Source organism: Mandrillus leucophaeus, unplaced genomic scaffold (genome assembly GCF_000951045.1).
Source record: "Mandrillus leucophaeus isolate KB7577 unplaced genomic scaffold, Mleu.le_1.0 Scaffold512, whole genome shotgun sequence".
NCBI classification, from domain to species: domain Eukaryota; kingdom Metazoa; phylum Chordata; class Mammalia; order Primates; family Cercopithecidae; genus Mandrillus; species Mandrillus leucophaeus.
The window spans coordinates 906,186-920,319 of NW_012105498.1; the positions used below are offsets into that span (position 1 = coordinate 906,186).

Sequence of the window (14,134 nt, forward strand, 5' to 3'; positions counted from 1 at the left end):
CCTCCCTCCCTCCCTCCCTCCCTCTCTCTCTCTCTCTCTCTTTCTTTCTTTCTTTCTTTCTTTCTTTCTTTCTTTCTTTCTTTCTTTCTTTCTTTCTTTCAGACAGAATCTCACTCTGTTGCCCAGGCTGGAGTGCAGTGGTGGGATCTCGGCTTACTGCAACCTCTGCCTCCCAGGTTCAAGCGATTCTTCTGCCTCAGTCTCCCAAGTAGCTGGGATTACAGGTGTATGCCACTATGCCCGGCTAATTTTTGTATTTTTACTAGAGACGGGGTTTCACCATGTTGTACAGGCTGGTCTCGAACTCCTGACCTCAGGTGATCCACCCGCCTTGGCCTCCCAAAGTGCTGGGATTATAGGCATGAACCACCACGACCTGCCCCTTATACTTCTTTAAAAGAGCATAGATTAGGAAAACCTAATTGTTTACTTTGTTAACAGTGTTTTCCAATTTTCCTACAATAAATATGTATCCTTTTTAATAACTAACACAATATGTATATGCACTTTTCAAAATCTTATGAAAGTTGAAGGGAGGATGAGGCAGGAGAAGAAGGAAAGTGCATTTTTCTTAACCAGATAGGCCTGGTTTAAAAATCCCTCATTGCCACTAACTAGCTGCAATTGACTTCTCAAGCCTGGGATCCTCACCTCAGTGAGCTGTTAAAACAGACAAGTGTGTAACTGTTATTATAATACCTGGCACTTTGTAAACATTCAAAAAGTGGTGTTATTTATTATTATTTTGTTGTATCCTCAGAGAGCATATAGTTTCAGTCTTTTGCATGTAGTAGATACAAAAATAAAATACCCACTAGATGGTCTGATTTATTATTATTATTATTATTATTATTATTTTGAGCTGGAGTCTGGCTCTGTCGCCCAGGCTGGAAGACAGTGGCCTAATCTCGGCTCACTGCTCCCTTCATCTCCTGGGTTCAAGCAATTCTTGTGCTTCAGCCTCCCAAGTAGCTGGGATTACAGGCACACACCACCATGCCCGTCTAATTTTATTGTATTTTCAGTAGAGACTTACCACGTTGGCCAGGCTCATCTCGAACTTCTGACCTCAGGTGATCCACCCACCTCAGCCTCCCAAAGTGCTAGGATTATAGGTGTGAGCCACCACACTGACCCTGATTTTTTCTTTACCTTTGATATTCTTCTTCATTAACCCCATTTTCTCCTTCCCCTTTTCCTTTCCTCCTATCTATTCAACAACTGTCCTATTCATTCCCTTTCTTCTTATCACACTGTTTCTTATGGACCAGTCTTTCACAACTTCTTTGAATAGCATTTTTCAGGCATGGCCACATGTGCCTGTAGTTTCCAGCAACTTGGGAAACTGAGGTGGGAGGATTGCTTGAGCCCAGTAATTCGAGGCTACAGTGAGCCGTGATTTTACCCCTGCACTCCAGTTGGAGTGACAGAGCAAGACCGTCTCAAAAATAAATAAATAAAAATAAAACCCAGTTCCAAAAGCTGCTGGTTTGTCAGACTTACCTGAAGTTCACCAGCAATGACCACGGGCTCCAGTTTCCCCTTACTGTTACTCCTTATTTTATTAATATTTTGGTTGAAACTCATCTGTCTTTGGAATGCTTCCTATGCTTGACTGCACCTGAGTCTATTAACGTCGGTGTTTCCTGGTAATCTGTGACCTATTTGTCTGCTGACCTCTTTCCTCCAGGCAGAAGCTAATTCTGTGTTTCTTATGATGCTTCTTGCATGTTCATATTCATTCGTGTTATAAATTAAATTAATAGTATTTCAGATCAGCAAAATAGCTTCCCTTCCCTTCCTCTTCTTTTCCCCTTTTGTCCCTTCTACTCCTTTGCCCTCCTCCCTGAAAATATAATTATTAATTATTCCTTTTCTCTGACATAAATCTATATTTGCTTTTGGAAAGTAGAATGAATACTTTTTAACCTATAACCCATACTGAAATATTTCTTTTTAGTATTTGGGAAACACGCACTAAACACTTTAGGACAGCTGCTAAGAGATTTTAACAACAGCAGAATGTGATTATGCAACAAGCACTGGATTCTCCCCTCCATATCTTTATAACTATTAAGGTCTATGATTATGGGGCTTGGCATTAGACCAGATGTGAATTCTGTCTCCAATGCTATACAACCTTAGGCAATTCACCTAACCTCTCTGGGATTTAGCTTCTTTGTCTATAAAAAGTTGATAACATCTATAACAAAAGATGGGAGTTAAATGTGTATAAAGTATATAAGAAACAATCTAACACAGAGTAGATGCAGGGATACTATCTAACTTAAAGAGAAATGTGCATTTCCCCTTCCCTTTAGGAGATTCATTCATTTCTTAGGGGATTTATAATCCAATGGGAAAAGTCAAGATCTACATAAACAAACACTAAACATAATCAAAATGAATTTATTAAACACATAGGACTTAAAATGTGTCATATACTTCACTAAAGGAACTTTGCAAAGATGGTCTTTTTTTTTTTTTTTTTTTTTTTGAAATGGAGTCTCGCTCTGTCGGCCAGGCTGGAGTGCAGTGGCCGGATCTCAGCTCACTGCAAGCTCCATCTCCTGGGTTCACGCCATTCTCCTGCCTCAGCCTCCCGAGTAGCTGGGACTACAGGCGCCCGACACCTCGCCCGGCTAAGTTTTTGTATTTTTTAGTAGAGACGGGGTTTCACCGTGTCAGCCAGGATGGTCTCGATCTCCTGACCTCGTGATCCGCCCGTCTCGGCCTCCCAAAGTGCTGGGATTACAGGCTTGAGCCACCGCGCCCGACCGCAAAGATGGTCTTATTTAATCTTTATAACTGGTACTATTATAACTTTATTTATTTATTTATTTATTTTGAGGCAGGGTTTTGCTCTGTCACCCAGGCTAGAATACAGTGGAACGATCATGGCTAATTTTAGCTTCTACATCCCAGGCTCAAGTGACTCTCCCACGTCAGCCTCCCGAGTATTGGGACCACAGGCGCGCACCACCACACCTAGCTAATTTTTTGATTTTTTTGTAGAGGCAGAGTCTTGCTATGTTACCCAGGCTGATCTCAAACTCCCGGGCTGAAGAGATCCTCCCACTTTGGCTTCCTAAAGTGCTGGGATTACAGGCATGAGCCACCATGCCCAGCCATAATCTCAATTTTAGGATGAGGAAACTGACATCCCTATAGGTCCTATAGTTAGTAAGGGGTACAGCCCATGCAGTCAGGTACCAGTGTCCATGCTCATAACCAATCACATCATATTGTTCTCACTTATGTCTTGCACAGAGTAGGAACTCAATAAATATTTTCAATTAATAAATAATTGTAATAAATAATTTCATAAATAATTTTAATAAATAATAAATAAATATTAATAAATAATTTCAAATACCTCCTCTAATTTCTTTTTCCAAAGCAAAGAATAACCACCACACATCCCAGAAAAGCACATCTTACCTAATCTTTGATCAAAACAATTGGCTGCTTTGCACAGTCTAAAACTCAGATACAGTTTGGTGCAAAGAAAACAGGGAAAAACGCTGGGCGCGGTGGCTCATGCCTGTAATCCCAGCACTTTGGGAGGCCGAGGCGGGCAGACCAGGAGGTCAGGAGATCGAGACCATCCTGGCTAACACGGTGAAACTCCATCTCTACTAAAAATACAAAAAATTAGCTGGGCGTGGTGGCTGAGGCAGGAGAATGGCGTGAACCCGGGAGGCAGAGCTTGCAGTGAGCCGAGATTGCGCCACTGCACTCCAGCTTGGGGGACAGAGTGAGACTCCATCTCAAAAAAAAAAAAAAAAGAAAAAAAGAAAACAGGAAACTTGGGTAACTTTTACTGTTGAAGATCTGGTTTCCCTAAGGCTAGTGACTCTGTAATAATAAACAGTCGAGAGTATGAATAAATGACATTTTTTATTAATGGTCCTTTTGGACTCCACAATCTCTTTCAGAGAGAATTCATTTAGCAAGTTCCTTTAATATTTGTTTCCTCATTTAATTCTCACAACTATCTTATGAATAAGTATCATTTATAGACCTAATTTATACTGGAGAAGCTGGGGCTCATAAATGTTGAATTTCCCAGGGTCAGCAAAACCGGGAAGTATAGGACTTGAACTTTGAACTCTGCAAAGCTAATGACGTTTCTGTCATCCTACTCTTAGAAATGGCAATATCTACAAGGTTGTGCTGCAAATCTTCCCTTTTATTAACACTGTGCCCCGGCACCTCACCTGTAGGCTCAGAGTTCCGACTCCTTTGTGAACTGAGGAGTGTTATGATGGAGTATGAATCTATCTTTGGAAACATTTGAAGCCAGGCATGGTGGTGCATGCCTGTAGTCCCAGCTACTTCAGGGGCTGAGGCAAGAGGATCACTTGAGCCCAGGAGTTTGAGGCTGAAGTGATTGCAGTAAACTATGATCATGCCACTACACTCCAACTAGGGCAACAGAGTGAGACCCCATCTCTAAACAAAACAAAACAAAAAAGAAGAAGAAGAAGGAAAGAAACATTTAGAAATTTGGAAGGGACAGCTGGACGTGGTGGCTCACCCCTATAATCCCAGCCATTTAGGAGGCCAACGAGGGTGGATCACGAGGTGAGGAGATCGAGACCATCCTGGCTAACACGGTGAAACCCCGTCTCTACCAAAACTACAAAAAATTATCCGGGGGTGGTGGTGGGCTCCTGTAGTCCCAGCTACTCAGTAGGCTGAGGCAGGAGAATGGCGTGAAGCTGGGAGGCAGAGCTTACAGTGAGCTGAGATTGCGCCACTGCACTCCAGCCTGGGCGACACAGTGAGACTCTGACTCAAAAAAAAGAAAGAAAGAAATTTGGAAGGGCCAGAAGCGGCAGCTCACACCTATAATCCCAGCACTTTGGGAGAGCAAGGCAGGTGGATCATCTGAGGTGAGGAGTTCAAGACCAGCCTGACCAACATGCTGAAACTCCATCTCTACTAAAAATACAAAAATTATCTGGGCATGGTGGCACATGCATGTAATCCCAGCTACTTGGGAGGCTGAAGCAGTAGAATCACTTGAATCCGGGAGGCAGAGGTTGCGGTTAGCCACGATCATGCCATTGCACTCCAGCCTGGACAACAAGAGTGAAACTACGTTTCAAAAAAAAAAAATTTGGAAGTACTCTGTGTTCTCAACCAACAATCAGGGGTGTAACTTTGGCAATAACCGTTTCTCTTAGAACATTTAGAGTAAGTCTTCAGGACACCAAGTTAGTAGCTCTGATTTGAGGCTATGATAACGGGCAGAAAACATTTTGTTCCAGCCAGTCTGTGGCTCTGTCCATCAAAATTAATGATACCAAAACACTTTGAAGATTCAGACTGCTATAAAAAGATGAATTGTAAAAGCCGTAGACCTCAACTGTATTTAACCCTGTTTCAGTATTACTAACATTTCATCCTGCTGGCTAGGTTTTACTATGAGTGCCCCATTAGGACATTCAAGAATGTGACTAAGAATATGGTTGACACCACTGATGTTGGTGTTCCTTATTGAAACCATTATGGACACTAACTTTTCTTAAAGTAAAGATAAGGTTTCACTATGTTACTCAGGCTGATCTCAAACTCAGGGCCTCAAGCGATTCTCCTGCCTTGACTTCCCAAAATGCTGGGATCATAGGTGTGACTACCATACCTAGCCATGAATTTATGTATTTATTTAAGACAGAGTCTCACTCTGTCACCCAGGCTGGAGTGCAGTGGCCCGATCTCAGCTCACTGCAACCTCTGCCTTCCTGGTTCAAATGATTCTAGTGCCTCAGACACCCAAGTAGCTGGGATTACAGGGATGTGCCACCCAACCCAGCTAATTTTTGTATTTCACCATGTTGAAGACAGGGTTTCACCATGTTGGTCAGACTGGTCTTGAACTGCTGGCCTCAAGTGATCTCTCACCTCAGCCTCCCAAAATGCTGGGATTACAGATGTGAGCCACTGTGCCCAGCCGAATTTATATTTTTAAAGAGAACCTACATGCTATCCAAAAATAAACCTGGAGTGATTCCATCTTAAGGCATATTTTAAATGAGTAAATTATCCAGTTCTAAGATGAAGATCAATTTTATAGCAAGATGACAAATTGATTCTGAACTCTTATTAATGTAGATATCATCTATTTAGACTTAGAGATAATTTTTACAGGGTTCAGGGTAAGTATATTTTGGCTTAGCAAACCCTTTCTTCTAAATATTAAGTCATAACATGGGGTTCCTGGATATTTAAGGGATCTGTAGAAGTGGTAAAGGAGGTTTCAGAACAAACGTCAACCTCAAATGGGGCTGTGCAGGCTAAATCACATGTTAACTTAGGGGCTGTGGCAATCAACTCAGAGTGACAGATTAGCTCTGATGGGCACTCACAGATGTTCCTGACTATGATCCATGATGCAAAGGATAGGGTCTATGTGTATCAAAAAATGTACTTGATGGTGAAGTATTTGGAAATAATTTTCCCAGAGTATAAATTAATAAAATTTTAAGACCACAGAGGAACATTTTAAAATACAATATGGTTTTGGAGTGATGTCAGCTAGATGGCAGAATAGGAGTTTTTAGTGCCTGTCTCCTTGCAGAAACACTAATTTAAATAGCTATCTACATGCAAAAATACTTTCATAAGAGCTAAGGAATTCAGGTAAGAGATGACAGTATGTAGGTGGAACACAGAAATAAGAAAAGATGCATTAAAGAGGGTAGGAAGGACAGTTTTACATTGCCCACATTATGTCTTCCAAGCCTTCTGAGGGAGGAAGAGGAGGGAACACCCAATTTTACCATGAACCACAGCACCAGGCCCTCCCCAGCGAACCCTTGTGGCTGGCTGGTCCCTGTGGATCCAGACTCTAGGCCGCCCCCTGCACCCCTAGGCTCCAGGCAAGACCCCACATCCCAAAGACCCAAGCTCACCCAGCACCAGGCTGGCCCCCACATCCCCAGGCTTTAGGCTGGCACCACAGACCAAGCCTCTAGACCAGCCCCACAGACCCAGGCTCCGGGACTGCCCCAGTGCCATGCCACCAGCCCCCATGGCCCTAGCCACCAGGCTGGCACCTGTGGCCCCAAGCTCCAGCAGACCCAGGCTCTGGAATCACTCCCATGGACCACCCCCATGGACCCAGGACCCAGTCCCAGCTCTGCAGACTCAGGTTCCAGACCTGTCCCAGCACCAGGCAAGCCCTTGTAGACCAGGCCCACCTTGAGAACCCAGACACCAGGCCTGCACTAGCACCAGCACACTCCCCAGCAGACTCAGGCTCAAGACCCATCCCAGGGCCAGTTTAACTCCAATGGACCCGGGCTTCCTGTCAGCCCTTGTGGACACAGGCTGTAGGCCTATTCCTGCAGACTCAGGCTCCAGGCCCTCTCCAACAGACCCGGTCACCGGGACCACACCAGTGAGCCCCAGTGCCAGGTCATCTCCATGGACTCAGGATTAAGGACTGTACCACCCTCAGACTCAGGTTCCAGATCCACCTCTGCAGACCCCAGACACCAGATCAGCCCATCTGAGGACTTCAGAAGTAAGCCTACCCATGAACTCATCAGATAGTCCTTCCAGAATCACAGAATAATAATCAGGGAAACATGATACCACCAAAGGTAAAAAAATTAAAGCACTAATAACTGACCTTAAAAATTGAGATAAGGCCGGCGCGGTGGCTCAAGCCTGTAATCCCAGCACTTTGGGAGGCCAAGACGGGTGGATCACGAGGTCAGGAGACCGACACCATCCTGGCTAACACGGTGAAACCCCGTCTCTACTAAAAAATACAAAAAACTAGCCGGGCGAGGTGGCGGGCGCCTGTAGTCCCAGCTAATCGGGAGGCTGAGGCAGGAGAATGGCGTAAACCCGGGAGGCGGAGCTTGCAGTGAGCTGAGCTCCTTGGCCACTGCACTCCAGCCTGGGCGACAGAGCGAGACTCCGTCTCAAAACAAACAAACAAAAAATTGAGATACACGGCCAGGCACAGTAGCTCATGCCTGTAATTCTAGCACTTTGGGAGGCCGAGGCAGGTGGATCACCTGAGGTCAGGAGTTTGAGACCAGGCTGGCCAACATGGTGAAACCCCGTCTCTACTAAAAGTATAAAAACTAGGCAGGCATGGTGGTGGGTGCCTGTAATCTCAGTTACTTAGGAGGCTGAGGCAGGAGAATCGCTTGAACCCGGGAGACAGAGGTTGTGGTGAGCCCAGATCGTGCCACTGCACTCCAGCCTGTGTGACAAAAGCGAGATTCCATCTCAAAATATAAAAGTAAAAATAAATAAAAAATAAATTGAGATAACACAAACTTCATGAATTTGTATATCAAAATAATTTGTAATTATTTGAAAATTTGTAAGAGTTCAAAATAATCATCTTAAAGAAGCTCAAGGAGCTATAAGAGAACACAGACAACTAAATGATTATTAGGAAAACAATTCATGAACAAAATGAGTTCAACTAAAGGAGATCTTCACCAAGACACATTATAGTCAAATTCTTAAAAGTAAAAGACAGAGGCCAGGCAGGGTAGCTCACACCTATAATCTCAACACTTTGGGAAGCTGAAGCCTTTATCTCATACCACATACAAAAGGCAACTCAAAACCAGGCCAGGCGGAGTGGTTCACGCCTGTAATCCCAATACTTTGGGAGGCCAAGGCAAGCAGATCATTTGAGGTCAGGAGTTCGAGACCAGCCTGGCCAACATGGTGAAATCTTGTCTCCACTAAAATATAAAAATTAGCTAGATGTAGTGGCGCACACTTGTAATCCCAGCTATTCCAGAGACTGAGGTGGGAGAATCACTTGAGCTCTTGTGGCAGAGTTTGCAGTGAGCCGAGATAGTGCCACTGCACTCCAGCCTGGGTGACAAAGCGAGACCCTGTCTTAAAAAATAAAATAAAATAGGCTGGGGATGGTGGCTCATGCCTGTAATCCCAGCACTTTGGGAGGCCGAGGCGGGTGGATCACCTGAGGTCGGGATTTCAAGACTAGCCTGACCAACGTGGGGAAACCCCATCTCACCTAAAAATAAAAAAAAAAATTAAAAAAAAAATTTAAAAACCCTTTTATTAGATAAATAAAATTGCATCAAACTATACAGCACAAATTATACTGCCCACCAAAGAAAATGATCAACAGAGTAAGGAGACAACCTACAGAATGGCAGAAGATATGTTCAAGCCATTTATCTGATAAAAGGATTTTTTTTGTATTTTTTGTTTGTTTGTTTGTTTTTCAGATAGAGTAGTCTCATTCTGTCACCCAGGCTGGAAAAAAATTATATATATGTGTGTGTGTGTATATATATATAGCCATTGTAGAAGAAAAGCATGAAATTTCCTAAAAAAAATTAAAAGTAGAGCTACCATATGATTCAGCAATCTCACTTTTGGATATACATCCCAAGGAAATGAAATCAGTATGTCGAAAAGATATCTATACACATGTTCATTGCAGTGTTATTTTCAATAGCCAACATATGGAATCAACTTAAGTGTCTATCAACAGATGGACAAAAAATGAATAAAGAAAATAGGGTATACATGATGGAATATTACTCCTCAAAATGAAGGAGGTCTTGTCATGTTCAAGAACATGGATTAACCTGGAGGACATTATGCTAAGTGAAATAACTCAGGCACAAAAGGCAAATACTGCATGATCTCATTTTTATGTGGAGTTGAAAAAATTTAAATTCATAGAAGGAGAGAGGAGAGTGCTGGGGGTGAGAGAAGTGGGAAAATGTTCATCAAAGTGAACAAGGTTTCAGTTAAGCAGGAGGAATAAGTTCTGGATTAATAAGTCCAGCATAATAACTATCGCTAATAATATTGTATCGTGTGCATGAAACTTACTACAAGAGTATATCTTAAATGTTGTTAGCACCAAAAAAAAATTGTAACAATGCAAGACGATAAACACATTCATTAGCTTAATTGTGGCAATCATTTCACAGTGTATATACATATCAAAATAACTTATATCACATTGTATAATATAAATATACACAATATGTATGTATGTATGTATGTATGCATGTATTTATTTTTGGAGATGGATTCTCACTCTGTTGCCCAGGTTGGAGAACAGTGGTATGATCTCAGCTCACTGCAACCTCTGCCTCTCAGGTTCAAGTGATTCTTGTGCCTCAGCCTCCCGAATAGCTGGGACTACAGGCATATGCCACCACCCTTGGCTAATTTTTTGTGTTTTAGTGGAAATGTGGTTTCACCATGTCAGCCAGGCTGGTCTTGAACTCCTGACCTCAAGTGATCTGCCCACTGCGTGAACCACCATGCCCAGCCTAATATATACAATTTGTATTTGTCAGTTATACCTCCATAAAGAGAAAAAAAAGTAGCAGTAAGAAAAATAAAATAACATTTTATGTGATTTTGTGTATATTATTAAAAATTGGATGGAAATAACTGAAATGGAAAAAATGCAGGCCAACCTAAGGTCCCCAGAAGGGCAGGCACAGGTTTGGCGGCCGGAGAGGTTGTGGTAGATGCGTTGCCGTATTTTGATCAAGGTTATGAAGCCCCTGGTGTGTGGGAAGCTGCTGGGGTGCTGGTGGAAGAGCAAACTCACCTACCTAGAACTACCTGGACCGCCTAACAGCCCCAGATTATTCTGCATTTGAAATTCTAGAGAGCATTTAACCCAGAGAATAATTAGGGGGAGGAAAATAATCCATTATAATGACTGACATAATGAGAAATGAATTTGCAAGACTGGCTGCTTGACAACCAATTGAATTGCTCAGTATGAAATGATATGAGCTTCCAGCCCCTTTCTCCCATCAAAAAAATGACACTACTGCATGGTAAGAATGTGTAAACAATTTTATTGCCCAGTTAAAGCAGCAAGCAGTTAGAATTGAGAATCTGAAACTAATGTCATAGCATGGGTGTAATCCCTAGAAAGTTTACAATGAAAATCTAGTTCATATGATTGAACATTCACAGAAAGAACTTCAGAAGGTAAGAAAACATATTCAATAGTTTAACGGGCAGAGAAAGAACATGCAACTCACGCTGGATCTAAATTGAGAGAAATGGAGTCAAATTGGGGATCCCCGGTCAGTAAGAATTACGAGGAACAGACTATTGTTCAACTAGAAAATGAAATCTGTGTGGCCGGGTGTGGTGGCTCATACCTGTAATCCCAGCACTTTGGGAAGCCAAGCCGAGGCAGGTGGATCAGGAGTTCAAGACCAGCCTGGCCAAGATAGTGAAACCCCGTCTCTACTAAAAATACAAAAAATTAGCCGGGCGAGGTGGTGGTTGCCTGTAATCCCAGCTACTCAGGAGGCTAAGGCAGAGAATTGCTTGAATCTGAGAGGCGCAGGTTGCAGTGAGCCGAGATAGCCCCACTGCACTCCAGCCTGGGCAACAGAGCGAGACTCCATCTCAAAAAAAAAAAAAAAAAAAAAAAGAAAAAGAAAATGAAATCTATCAAATTAAGGAGCAATATGGAGAAGCAAAGAAAACATTCCATGAGACTTCTGAAAAGACAATTTTGTAGGTCGAAGAAAACTTTGACTTTCACAGAAGGGATGTGAACTTTCAATGAACTATGAAGGACAACAGCATCTTTCAGAAACCATTGATATTAAATGTTTAGAAATCATAGACTGTGCGGGTCGGGCTCGGTAGCTCACGCCTGTAATCCCAGCACTTTGGGAGGACGAGGAGGGCGGATCATGAGGTCAGGAGATTGAGACCATCCTGGTGAACATGGTGAAATCCCGTCTCTACTAAAAATACAAAAAAAAAAAAAAATTAGCCGGGCTTGGTGGCGGGCGCCTGTAGTTCCAGCTACACGGGAGGCTGAGACAGGAGAATGGCGTGAACCCGGGAGGCGGAGCTTGCAGTGAGCCAAGATCGCGCCACTGCACTCCAGCCTGGGCAACAGAGCGAGACTCCATCTCAAAAAAAAAAAAAAAAAAAAAATTAGCCGGGCTTGGTGGCGGGCGCCTGTAGTTCCAGCTACACGGGAGGCTGAGACAGGAGAATGGCGTGAACCCGGGAGGCGGAGCTTGCAGTGAGCCAAGATCGCGCCACTGCACTCCAGCCTGGGCAACAGAGCGAGACTCCATCTCAAAAAAAAAAAAAAAAAGAAATCATAGACTGTGTGGATGGTTGTAGTGATTCTATTTGTATATCCTAGCAAAATAAAAATGTCTGCCTTGGTGGTTAAAAAAAAGAAAGAAAGAACTGAAATGTAACAGTGGTTGTTTTTGGTTCGTAGTCTATAGGCAACGAATTTGTTCTTTTTAGTATTTTCCAAATTATATTTAATGTGTGTGTATTAATTTATAATGGGAACTATATATACTTTTTATAGTTAAGACGTTAAATCATAATTTCTAAGTAAGTATTTTGGAAAACACTAATTTATACACGTTATGTATTATTCTTATCTGTTTCATTTAATCAAGAACCTTAACCCCTCTACCTTTCCCCTATTTAATCTACTTTAAACCTACCTTAGTCATTTAATGCTTTTAGATTAATGGTGAAATGACTCACTGGGGCCCAAGTCTTGATCTGGTCTTTCAATTTTCAGAAAATAATGTCAAACCTGTCAATTGATTGGGATTCATCTGAGAGGGGATAGACCAAAAGTGTACCCTGTAGACATGGCTACAGAGTATTCTCAAAAAGTAACTAAGTTTGCTCCAGCACCTAAGGGAATGAGTGAGTCAATTAAACTCTATAGTGGACATAGCCAAAAACTATTCTTCCAGAACATAACCTGGAAGCTTTATTAATTAATAATATTTTTAAAATATATTTTTTTAAAAATTAATTTTTGTGGGTACATAGTAGATGTATATGTTTATGAGGTACATGAAATGTTTTGAAACAGGCATGTGAGATGAAATAAACACATCATGGAGAATGGGGTACCCATCACTTCAAGCATTTATCATTTGTGTTACAAACAATCCAATTACATTATTTTAGTTATTTTAAAATATACAGTTAAGTTATTATTGACTATAGTCACCCTGTTGTGCTCTCATATAGTAGGTCTTATTCATTTTTTTTATTTATCTATTTTTACCCATTAACCATGCCCACCTAACCCACGCAGCCCCCAGTACCCTTCCCAGCCTCGGGGTAACCATTCTTCTACACTCTATGTCTGCGAGTTCAATTGTTTTCGTTTTTAGATCCCACAAATAAGAGAGAACATGTGATGTTTGCCTTTCTGTGCCCTGAAAGCTTTATTTTTAATAAAAATAAAATATCGGTTTTTATTTTCCCTTTCAAAAAATTAATACTGTACATGGTCAACATGAAAAATTAGGAAGCAAAACAAAGCTATAATACAAAGTAATTTTTAAAAGTTACCCCAGAAAAGTTTTATTTTTTTTTTTTATCTTTTGGATGCACTTTTAAAATATAGATTCCAAAGTTGTCTTCTTAACCAATTGAATGAAAATATCCAGGGTAGAGCCCAGAAATCTGCATTTGTAAACAAATATGCCAGGTGAACTGGTGGTTCTAGCTAGAGAAGACCCTGGTTAAAATGTAGTCTACATTGTGCAAAGCACCTACGGAGTGTGTCACTAAAGAAAAATTGATTGCATAATGTACACCCAAGTTTTCAATGAGTTATCTTGCTCTATAAGGTAATTTAGCTTTATATTCCCTTCTTGCTTATTGTCGTTTGGACTTTTTACCTTCTTTTTGGATACTTTGGCCTAATACACCTATGGAAGCCATCTAAATAAAAAATTGAGACACATCTGATATAGGATTATAGGATTATTATTACTATTATTTTATTTGGGAAATTAAGGCTTAGGAGGTGAGGTAACTTGCCTGAAGTCACACAAAGTGGTTGGGACCGTATTGAAACTAATTCTACTAATTCTGTTCTAAGTATATAACTACTGAAGTTTTAATGGTGGTTTCTCTATAGAAATAAACTAATTATGATCTTAGGATTTGTTAACTTTAAATCATTGCATTATTTTTAGAAAAAATGAACAGCTTTGGTGGTGGAAGTTGTAGTTACTGACTGCACAGACTGCCCACAAAAACCAACCATAAAAGAGAAAATTCTCAGAAATGCTTGATCTTTGCTTAGCATCCGAAGTTTTTCTCCTAGGATTTGTGG

At 41.6% G+C, this 14,134-nt stretch overlaps 1 pseudogene; it reads left to right on the forward strand.

The window, feature by feature from the left end:
• The window catches only part of LOC105551257, a 19,434-nt pseudogene extending 7,907 nt beyond the window's left edge, over positions 1-11,527 (forward strand).
• Positions 11,528-14,134: the final 2,607 nt, after the last annotated feature.